Source organism: Euprymna scolopes, chromosome 16 (genome assembly GCF_053919585.1).
Source record: "Euprymna scolopes isolate OS-2025 chromosome 16, ASM5391958v1, whole genome shotgun sequence".
NCBI classification, from domain to species: domain Eukaryota; kingdom Metazoa; phylum Mollusca; class Cephalopoda; order Sepiida; family Sepiolidae; genus Euprymna; species Euprymna scolopes.
In genome coordinates this window covers 75,513,231-75,526,276 of record NC_136497.1, presented here as the reverse complement: position 1 = coordinate 75,526,276, position 13,046 = coordinate 75,513,231, and positions in this window count along the sequence as shown.

Genomic DNA, 13,046 nt, shown 5'->3' with positions numbered 1-13,046 from the left:
TTATCCTCGAGTGGCCTCTGGGCCTTTATAAGTGGTGATTCTCGTGTAAAAAAATAACATAAGACAACACGTTACCTTGCTGAAATGACGACGAAGGCAAAGGTCCAGCTGCTGATGAGGATGATCAGAATTCGATGTCGTGTTAGATATTTACATTTTGTCTTCTCCCCCCCCCTTCGCTTCCTGAAGGAGCTCGGGCTCTTTTTCTCCTCTCTAAACTGCCAACCTCAACTTTCTGGCTCTCTTCCTTAATTCTCAACCAAACTGATTTTGAACCCTAAATTAACTGTGCATATTGGAATCTATATTTCTTTGTGACGTCAGAACGTGGCTAACATGTGCCTGTTTTGCATGTGGATTATTGCATATGCTTCCAACACGTGTTCTTGCACACAAAGATCATTCCTTAATTTCCATTATTCCATTCTACCTGCTCTGACTTAACCTTGTTGTATAGTTATTTCTACTATAATGGACAATTCACTACATTTCTGGAATCGCATCTAAATAGCAATATGTATCCATTTTAACTTTTGATCACTATGTTCGATTCCAACATTCTCTTCTAATAATAATTATCTTCGACCCTAATTTCTTACTTTCTTGTAATACCGGGATCTGTCCCCTTCAATATACAGCATCTTCTATTTTTCCTTTTTTCTTTATTTACATCATTTATTTATTTACATCATCATCGTACTCGCTTGTTATGCTTCTGCTTTACTACTAAATGTAGAACACGAACTAACAATGTGTGACACTACTTCAAGAGTCACTCCACACAGCCTACACTTATCAGAACAGTTCTCCCGGTAGATGTTTCTGTTGAGTGCATTTGTATTTAGTGCATACTCTTGAGCAGCAAATATAAGATTTTCTGTCTCTCTTTTCAAGTCACCTTTAGACAAAAAATTCCATTTGTCTTGACATTTTAGCATCGTAGTATTTCGCTTAAACTGTCCATGAAGTTTCATCTTTTCCAACTAAGTCATCTTTTTTGCTTGGATTCTTTCCTTGTTCTTCTGCTTATCTTCCAATGATTTTTCATCCAGCTCTTCCTCTTTCGTCACTGCTGCAAGTAACACTTTATGACTGTTGGCCAAGTAGTGGTGTATATTTCTACCCCCCCCACCCCGATACATACTTCAATCCCAATCAGCGCTCTTCCTTCTTTCTTCCTTGTGATGTACAGGCTAACACATTAGAATTTGGATGAACTGCTTCATACTTGACTAATAATTTCTGTGTGTCTCTATCCAGTTGTTTCATTTTCTCCTGCGTCAATCCTGAACTACTGAATTACAGCAACTGCCCATGAATTGATTGCTGTGAACAGTTCCTCCCATTCAGTCGAGATTTGGAGCAGTTTGCGTCTCTCCATATACACATCTTCCATCTTCTCTATCATTTCATTTCAGAGCATCATGTCAACTTAAAGCACCTCCAGTACTTGTACCCTTCTGCATCAGGATCCGCTAACGTTTGACCATTTGGCAAAATGATGCCTTTCACTGACACTCTCTTCCCTCATTTAAAAGCAACAACAGAAATTCCAAACTCCATAGTTATGTCTTCACTTCACTGTTGTACAATTTAAACCAAAGAGTCAACTATCATTATTATCATCATTATTGTTTTTAAAAATTTTTTTTACTTAGCAGTGACCACTTATCAAGGCTTGAAGGTCACTCGAGGATAAGGGTTAATGAATGTAAAGTGGTAGTGAAGCAATCGTTAATGGTGTAAATTGGGTAGAATTTGATTATTTATTCGGACGACTGGACAAGAACTTGTTTGCATTAAATTTGAAGGCTACCATGTTGTATTCAATCGGGAAGCAGACCAGTGGAACAGTGTTCCATAGGTGGGAAGTGCTGGCAAAAAAGTTTTTTCATAGAATCTGCGTTTAGATTTAAGTACAGTTAGAGAGTGGTGGAAATCGTATATACTGGTTATAGATAGTCGAGTGTTTTTTTGTGAAAATCTGACAAGCGGGAACCATAGATTGGAGCTCAGTTGAGCACATGTCATGAAAATAACGATAGACAAAAAACAGACTTGTAACGTTTCTTCTGTGGGAAAGAGGTTGCGGATCAGATGATCGCTCATCTCCCTCTCAGTACAGACCAATAAGTCTTCTGTGTGTCATGAGTAAGCTGGTGGAATCTGTGTTAAATAGAGAAGTAATCAACCATCTCAGCAAAAATAACCTTCTTAGTGATGTACAACATGGTTTCCATTCTGCTAGATCTACAGCAGATGTGCTTAGAGTTATATCTCATAGGATTAGTGAATCTCTCGACAGAGGCTTCCTCTCTAGGGCAATCGCTCTTGACATATCAAAGGCCTTTGATAAGGTATGGCATAAAGGTCTACTTCATAAGATTTCCAGCTATAGTACAGCTGAAAATGTCTTCTCAATTATTAAATCATTTCTCTCTGATAGGTTCATAAGAGTAGTGGTTGATGGGCGGAAATCAGAAGCTCTCAGTATTAATGCTGGAGTCCCTCAGGGGTCCATCCTGGGCCCAACTCTCTTCCTGATCTACACTAATGATCTTCCAAATCACATCCTTACATCATTCATAGACATTTATGCTGACGACACTACAATCTATGGTAGCACATCAAAGACCGTAAACGACCAAGTTCTCTCTGATTATCTCTCCTCTGATCTTGAGCATGTGGTACAATGGGGGAAGAGGTGGTTGATTACTGTTAATGCATCTAAAACAATCATCTGTGCTCTGATCCCCATCTGGCATTAATTGAAATGGATGGCTCTCGTCTTGGGGAGGCTCCATGTTTTGACAAGCTTCTGGGCTTGACCTTTACTCCTGATCTGAAATGGGACACGTATATCAAATCCACTGCCAAGGTCGCTGGAAAAATTGTAGGATCCTTCTACCGCTCCAGTAGATATCTCACTCCTGATGCAATTCTCTACCTATATAAAAGCCAGGTACGGCCAACGATGGAGTACTGTTGCCACATCTGGGCAGGAGCTGCTAGAAGCAGCTTATCCTGCTTTAACAGAGTTCAAAATAGACTTCGTGGCTTAGTGGGGGATGCCCTTTTCTCTTCCCTGAAACTTCTTTCCCACAGAAAAGACGTTGCGAGCCTGTCTTTGCTTTATCGTTATATCCATGGCAAATGCTCATCTGAGTTTCAATCCCTGGTCTCCTCTCGCCAAACTTTCACGAAAAACACTCGTCTAGCCAAAACCACTATCAATAATTTTCCACACTCTTTATCTGTGCCTAAACCTAAATGTAGATTCCATGAACAAAGCTTTTTTCTAAGAACTGCATGCCTGTGGAACTCTCTTCCGATTGCCTGGTTTCCAGCTGACTACAATTTGATGAACCATCCCCCTAAGTAATCCGATTCACAAAATTCCCACTACTTATGTTTACTACGCTATAATCACATTGACTTATGCATGCCCATTTACCTTTGTCCTCGAGTGGCCTCTGGGCCTTGATAAGTGATGATTCTTGTGTGACAAAAGAAAAAGAAATGGCGTCAATTACTATGTTTTCAAATCAGTTTTGAACTTTATCAGGGCTGGATTCTTCTTCTTTTTCTTCGTCTTCTTCTTCTTCTTCTTCTTCTTAGTATTATTATTATTATATAATAAAAAATACATGGGCTATTGGAAAGATTTTTACTTGCTGATGTCCTCTCTCATCAACTTATTAAATACCAAAAAGAACAATCTTGAAAACCAAAATGTAGTCACCATTGGCAAGGTTCTGTAATGTTCCTCATATGCTATAATAAAAAAGAATGATCTATTTTTTCCTCTTTGATGGAATTGGCAATGAAGATTTTCTCGTAATCTTTTTCCAAACAAAAACAAAACCCCATGACAACAAGCCCAGAAAACTATACAAGATGAAAAAAATTCTTTTTCCACAGAAATTGTGTCAAAGTTTGTAAATCAAAGTAACAAATGTTACATCTTCCAAAAGTTCATCGAGATAGCATCATCCACAAATTTTAATATCATATATATATATAAAAACTGTTGGCTTTACATGCTTTAATTGTGATCATTCATTTGAGTCTTTATAGAAGTAATCTTCGTAGCCATGATAGACAACCACAAAATCAGATTCCGGAAGAGAATATACTAAAAAATGAATGGCGACTGCAAATTTTGTAAATTTTGAAAAAAGTCCAAGCTCAATGAATGCCATTTTATCGGGTTCCATGGCAGTATATATATATATATATATATATATATATATATATATATATATATATATATATATATATATATATATAACTTTTTGTCATTTATTATCTCTCTCTCTCTCTCTCTCTCTCTCTATATATATATATATATATATATATAAAGAGAGAGAGAGAGAGAGAGAGACAATAAATGACAAAACGTTATATTCCAAAATTCATGATATTGACCATCTTATAATTTATTCCTTGAATTCAGTTGACTTAGTATCTGCTTCGTAGCGCAAAATCAATCACTTAATTATTATATCAATCAATGAATCTATTATGCCCTTAACTCATCAGAAGAAATAGCAACAATCAATCCATCAAAAAAAAATATATATGGTAATAAGTTATGTTTAACTAGACTTAAGCGTCGTGACACGACGAAACAACCGTATGTGAATGATTATATTCTTTTACACACACACACACACACACACACACACACACACACACACACACACACACACACACATATATATATATATATATATATATATATATATATATATATGTCAAGAAGAATAATTACTTTCTTGGAAATTTCTTTAAAGATATTTTTGTACTGATGTTCCTATACCTCCTCCCAACCTATGAGGCGAAAAAAGAACTATCTGTTAGCAGGTGGTTGAAGAAAATAAAAAAATGGCTATTATTTGTTAGGATTCCATATTGTTTGTTACATGCTACGGTAAAAAGATGCAAAAAAATGTAATGGATAAATGAGTTATATTCTTCTTCTTTGATGGAATTGGTGATAAAGAAATTCGGCATAGGATCTTTCCGTTTATCTTTTGTCCAAGCAAAAACAAAAACAAAAAAACAAAAAAAAATGATTTCTTTTCCTGCAGGGAACGAGAGAGAGAGAGAGAGAGAGAGAGAGAGAGAGAGAGAGAGAGAGAGATGGGTGGGCGGTGAGAGCAAGGGTCTATGCTTGCAAAAATACTGAAGTCAACTGATAGCGATTCTTTCATAAATCTCAAGTAGCAAAACAGGCGGAATCAAAGACAAGACATATTCCAGGATGAATAGTAAATAAGAATGTAAATAATAAAGAAACAAGTAGCTGTTCTTCTTGTTAATTTTCTTTTGTTGTCTTACATATATGTAAATATGTATATGTCTTCATATATGTGCATATTTTCGTGTATATGTATATATGCATGTGTGTATATCTATGCATGTACCTGCTTAATAGCATATATATATACTCACACACATATATATATATAGACACACACACACACACACATATATATATACATACACACACACACACACACACACACACACACACACACACACATATATATATATATATATATATATAGCTATATATATATATATATTTGAAAAGTTTTCGGAGGGTACAGAATTTAATAATGGCTAAATACAGACCAATCAACATAATGATTTAAAAAAATAAAAAAGTAAAATAAAGGTAAGTCGCACTCTCCCTATCATTTAAAAATTCTAGAGACTATTTTTATTAAGTCTTTGAGACCTCTTTACAAGCAAAAAGAAAGTCTTTTAGGACTTAATTTAGTCTCTATGTAATTTTTCCCCCGTTTATATTTGTTTTTTTCTTCTCTCCCCCCCGCCATATTCATGACTTTTTTAAAAATCTTATTTTCCTCGATTTAGCTCTGTTGAGCGAGGAACGAAACCTGGTTAGCTAACCTTTATATTTTCATTTTTTATTTTTTAAATCATCCGATATATATATATATATATATATATATATATATATATATATATATATATATGTTGCATTAAATAAAATAGATATTTTTTGTCTATTAATTCGATTTCCGATCCTTTCTAACTTCCAGATAACAGTCTTCATTTCTGGCAGGAACTGGTTGATGTAATCGCCATATTTATCAGAGTACTTTCCAATCCTTCAGGATTTATTGTCAGGGACAGATTAATCAATTTATATGCTTTTCTTTGTTTTTATGATGAAGCTAATTAGAGATATCACAAACAAGCAAAATCCAAAAGCATTACTCCCAACAAATAATGCTGACATTTATTTAATTTATTTGTTTTCATGTAAAACATTTATCAAAAAATAGATCGGTGAAACTTAACGAATTTACATTAAAGTTTATATAACCATAAATGTCCCCTTAAATAACGATCACAAAAACACACCTTTTCTCTTACAAGTTATAGTTCCTACCTGTTTCTTTGTTTAAGAACCTCAACTAGGGTTTTGGTAATTAACCCACGTGAGGTCATATATTCAGAAACTAAATTACTGGGGTTAATTGAGTAAGTATATGTGGTCTGAAATGTTACCAAGGGCAGGATAAGTTACTCCTATATGATTAAACATCTAAAAAAAAATTGGTAAAAACTTGTTTTTGTGCAATCTGTAGGATCTCGTGCAGACAAAATAAAACGGCAAAAAATGAAAAAAACGAAAAACATGGCTGCTGTTTTTTATGTTTACTGTCTTGTCACCTCATATGCAAATAAGATGCTTCCTGTTTAAATAAAAATTCTGACTTTTCAGAGATGCATGCGATTTGGATTTGATGAAGTAGTAAGCTTTTACAACAGTGTGTCGAGTTTCAGAATTGTGAGTTTCTGACAGCAAAGCGTCAAGTCTTGGATTAGTGATTTTTTGGCAGCAGTGTCTCAAATTTAATCACGGTATATTTCCTTTTTGTTAAGAAACGTATAATAATATTGCAGGTTTGTGTTCATAAAGGAAATATAACCTTTGATTTTGTATTATTTTATTTATAACGTGAAACTTATAGCACTGAAAACATGAGAGAAATAAGGAGATAAAAGCCCTAGGTCTTGGATAAGCAGCAGGCAGAGGCCGCCATTGATTTCACGAAAAATCTTGGTGTTTATAGATGGGATCTGAAAATATAAATTTACATAACCTGCTTCAAGTTATTTCACTTTACTTCCAAGTAACATGCAGTATATCTTATCATATTTTTAAAACGTAGAAAAGAAAAAAATTGAAAAAATATGGTGTTCACGACTAGGCATTGACTTCTTTATCCAACGCTAGGTCTTTCTGCTTGTGTAAAACCATCTACACTTTTTGAAACAACTATCAATCTCAGTCGGTGCAATTGAATGCCACTAACAAAGCGAACAGTATCCCTTCTAGATGCATGTTTTAATAAAGACTTAGAGTGCATCTCTCTCAGTAGTTGTTAAGAGCGTTTCCAGATACAAACCTGAGAAATTTCTATGGCTCGGCATAGTACATACACTGCTTAGTATTCTCAAATGGTCACCCATCTGGTAGTGGCTAGGTTCATCGTTGCTTAACTTTAGTGATCTGACAAATACTGGTGTGTCAATGAGATTATGCCATCTACACACACATAGAAACACACACACACACACACATACATATATGGGAGAACTTGAATGCCTACTAGGTACCTTCCTCGAGTGTCTACGGTCTATCTTTACAAAGGCTTGTCAAAATTATCTGGCATAAGGATACTTTTCCTGAAAGTAACCCCTGACCAAATATTCCAAATCACATAGTATCCACTGCCCAAATAAGATCTCTTCAGCAGGGCTAACCCACACTGGCTTTCACAGGAATGTTGCACCTTCTCCAAGTTATGGTACCTCAAGTAATAGCACGAAACTCGATACGTCACCAGACTATATGAATCCAGTAAAACCAAGAGATCACAAGAAAGATATACTTTAACATATTTACATAGTCAGTTGAGGAGAGGAAAATTATGTTCCCAACTTCTGTACTAACTCATTGTTTGAGAGGTTAAGGAGAACTTTAATGGAATATTCGAATATCTATGTGGCTCATATAGAGATCAAGTGTTGCTCCAGGAAAAAAATCTCTTGGATTTTTGAGAACATCAAGTGAAGGAAAATGAAGCCAAATGAGAGATATACGGCATAATCACGTTGTATATAAATGTGTATGCGAGTGTGTGTATAAATATGTATGTGTGTGTGTGTATAAATGTGTACGTGTGTGTGTATAAATGTGTATGTGTGTTGTATATAAATGTGTGTGTATATAAATGTGTATGTAAGTGTGTGTATAAATGTATATGTGTGTTGTATATAAATGTGTGTGTGTATATAAATGTGTGTGTATAAATGTGTATTGTGTTGTATATAAATGTGTGTGTATAAATGTGTATGTGTGTTGTATATAAATGTGTGTGTATAAATGTGTATGTGCGTTGTATATAAATGTGTGTGTGTGTGTGTGTGTGTGTGTGTACTGGTAAGTTACATTCCAATAAGCAAAAGAAAGAATCATAGCTTTCGTTTATTTTTGATATAATTAAATTTTCTTTTTTTTTACTTTAAATTGCTGTTTTACACGTGTTTCGGCATCACGATGGAAAATAATGTCCTTATTCCATCAAGCAGTTCTGCAGGGACGAAAAGACATGAATAAGAATGAACACAGATTTCAAAGAGGCAAGCTAAAAAGAAGAGGAATATTTAAGAATGAGAATTATAAGTCAGAAGCATAGAACACTCACTTTAAAGACGCTAGTCAAAGAACAGACATCCCCCAAAAAGACATTTGATCCAAAGTAGGGAGGTTCTCATCAATCAGCTATCTTAGTTTTGAGAACACATTAAAATTTAAAACTAATTTATTGTTTATACCCGTCACCAGACGTATTCTACTAGTATATATATATATATATATATATATATATATAATATATATTACAAAGGCATCACCACTTATCAAGGCACAGAGGCCACTCGAGGATAAGGGTTATAGAGTGTACAGTAGACAATTGGACAATAAAGTAATCGTTAGTAATGGAAATTCGGTAAATTTGTTAACTTATATGGAATGGTTCATTAAAAACTTGTTTACGTTAGACTTGAAGACAACCATATTGTTTATCAGCTGGAAAGCAGGAAAACGGAAGACAATTCTATGGGCGTGCAGTTCTAAGAAAGAAGCTTTGCTCATGGAATCTACGTTTAGGTTTAGGCACAGATAAAGAGTGAGGGAAATTAGTGATAGTGTTTTCTGCAAGAGGGGTGTTTCTTGTAAAAGTTTGGCGAGGGGGAATCATAGATTGGAGCTCAGTCGAGCACCTGCCATGAAAATAACGATAAAGCAGAGAAAAACTTGCAACATCTCTTCTGTGAGAAAGAGTTTGCAGGGAAGAGAAAAGGGCATCCCCTACAAGGATACAAAGTCTATTTTGAACTCTATAAAGGCAGGATAAGTCCTTTCTAGCAGCTCCTGCCCAGATGTGGCAACAGTACTCCATCCTTGGACGTACCTGGCTCTTATATAGATAGAGTATTGCACCAGTAGTGAGATAGCTACAGGATCGATAGAAGGATCCCACTATTTTTCCAGCGGCCTTGGCAACGGAATTTAATGTATGTGTTCCATTTCAGATCAGGAGTAAAGGTCAAGCCCAGAAGCTTGTTAAAAATTGAGGCCTCTCCAAGACGAGAGCCATTCATTTCAATTGATGCCAAATAGGGATCATAGTGTTAATGATGTAAAGATAAAAGCTTGGTTTTAGATGAATTAAAATTAACAAACCACCTCTTTCCCTATTGTACCACATGCTCAAGATCAGAGGAGAGAGAATCAAAGAGAACTTGGTCATTTACGGTCTTAGATGTGCTACCATACATAGTGGTGTCGTCAGCATAAATGTCTACGAATGATGTAAGGATATGATTTGGAAGATCATTAATGCAAATCAAAAAGAGGGATTCCAGCATTAATACTGAGAGCTTCTGATTTCTGCACATCAACCACTACTCTTATGAACCTATCAGAGAGAAATGATTTAATAATTGATAAGACATTTCCAGCTATAACGTAGCTGGAGATTTTGTGAAGTAAACCTTTATGCCATACTCTATCAAAGGCCTTTAATATGTCAAATGCAATTGCCCTAGAAAGGTAGCCCTCGTTGGAGATTCATTAATCCTACGAGATATAACTGTAAGCACATCTGCTGTAGATCGAGCAGAATGGAAACAATATTGTGTGTCACTAAGAAGGTTATTTTTGCTGAAATGGTTGCTTACTTCTCTATTTAACACAGATTCCAGCAACCTTACACAGACGCAGCTGGTACCACAACATATAGCTTCTCTATATCTCATTCGCTATCACAAATGGTTACGTTTCCACCCCGTTTCCCGAACCAGCAAGAACAACATCCTTCACTTCTAGATTTGTTTCTGACCACAGTTCCCGATGATAGTGTAATGAATGCCCACAGCCCACTTGGGAATGCCGATCATGCAGTGATAATGGTTGAAATCGCCCTAAACTCTAGAGCCAAAACTGAAGAGCCACTGCTCAAAACAACGAGATATTATAAAAAGGCTGACTAGGAAGCTATCAGGGATCTCATCAGAGACGCCCCATGGTGAAATATCTTTTCACTTCCTGTTGAACAGTGCGACAATGAGACCACTGAATGGTTCAAAACAACAATTGAAGCACATGTTCCTGCACAGAAATTTTATAGCAAGACCCATGGTTTACTTCTACTTGTGCAGCTGCCATTGCACAAAGGCAGCATGCGTACTACAGATTTAACCGACATAGGTCCAGTTCAAACAGACAGAAGTATATAGAAACCAGAAGTAACTGTAAGAAAGAAATAGCGACAGCTAAGAGAGAATTTACTGAAACCACCAAAAAACGCATTGAAGTACAGAAATTAGGAAGCCGTGACTTCTGGAAAATCTACAACAGTGTAGTAAATAATGGGCAACCAACTATTCCCCCACTATCCAACAATCATGAGGCTTTTTGCTTAGCAACCGAGAAGGCTAACATACTTGTCAGTCGGTTTGCCACCAACTCCACAGTTGACCTTGCTAACCATCCCCTCTCTGACTTTTCTTTGCGGACAGACGCCACACTAGACGATCTGAAAATCACCCCTTCTCAGGTGCATGCTGCCATAAAAAATCTTGACACTTCAAAAACATGTGGATCTGATTTCATTCTGGCTCTGCTAGTAAAAAAATGCTCCGCCAAAGTAGCTCCAGTTCTCTCCAAACTTTAAAACAAATACCTTAATGAATCTTGCTTTCCTGCCTGCTGGAAAACTGCTTCTGTGGTACCAGTTTTCAAGAATTCTGGCGAAAGAACTGATCCAGTAAATTATCGCCCCATTAGCCTCCTCCCACTTTTCGCCAAAATATTTGAGTCCATAATTAACCAAGCTCTAGTTCATCACCTTACAGATGATAAACTTCTGACCGACCAACAATATGGATTTAGGCAAGCCTGTTCAACAGCAGACATCCTAACTGTAAACTCTGAACGTATATACCATTCACTGGACAAAGCAGGGGAGAGTAGAGCGGTAGCTCTAGATATATCTAAGACTTTTGACAGGGTATGGCATGAAGGTCTTCTCAGGAAAAGCAGATCATACGGTATCACTGGAAAAATACTTAACATAATTAAATCCTTCTTAGATAAGAGAAAAATCCAGGTTGTCCTCGATGGTCGTACATCTAAACAATATGATATAAATGCGGGAGTGCCTCAAGGATCTATCCTTGGACCTCTATTATTCCTAATATTTATAAATTACCTCCCTGACAAAATTGTTTGTGAGATGGGTATATATGCTGATGACACCACGCTCTATAACAGACACAACAGGAAAACAAATCAACACATATCTAAAGAAATGGCAGGAACACTAGAGGATGACCTCCGATCTGTAGTGGAATGGGGACAAAAATGGATGGTCACATTCAATGCTGCCAAGACTAAACTTGTTTCCTTCAATAATTACAATTACCACCAATAGCAATGGCCAAAGACTCTTTATCTGAAAGTACATCTTTTAAACTCCTCGGCCTAACGTTCACGGGAAACATGAGTTGGAACAATTACATTAAGAGTATTGCCAGGACCGCTGCAGAGAAGGTAGGTTCTCTCTACCATGCTAGAAATCTACTAACGCCCAAAAGTATCCTATACCTCTATAAGGTCATCATTCGCCCATGTATGGAGTATTGTTGTCATATTTGGGCTGGTGCATCTGCCACTAGTCTCTTGCTCTTGGACAAGGCCCAAAAGAGAGTCGCCAACCTGATAGGTCCTGAACTGTCATCTAAGCTTCAGCCTCTATCTCATCGATGAAATGTAGCATTCCCCTGCGTGTTCTACAAGTACATTAACGGTGAATGCTCTGACGAACTGCAAGCACTTGTACCCCCTCGACGTAAATATCCCCGACGGACTCAACAAGCAGCTAAACTCCACCCTTTCACAGTAGAGATCCCTAGATGTAAGAGAGCCTTCTACTCTAGTAGTTTCTTCCCCAGAACCGCTAGACTTTTGAATTCCCTTCCGGGAGCCTGCTTCCCCAACTGTACTGACATGCAAAAGTTCAAGTGTAACGTGAACCGACATCTTGCTGCCCAACTCCCTACATACTACCCCTGAAGCTTATGTCCCTGATAGTAGCCCCCTACATCAAACTGACGATGTGCCTTGTTTGGGGTGAAAATTTAATTAAAAAATTTAAAAAACTTACTCATGACGCACAGGAGACTTATTGGCCTGTACTGAGAGGGAGATGAGCGATCACATGAATTCTTAAATACCCGGCATACTGATAAGATTTTCCAGGGTGATGGGAAGCAATTCTCCTAAAGACAACGTTTAAACAGTTTTGTAAGTACGGGCGCTAGTTCGAGTGGAGTACTATAATTGGAATACCGTCAGGGCCGGTTGCTTTAGAGGAATCAAGAATTTTGATTAGCTTGGCAACATCACATACAGATATGTGTATATCACATAACGT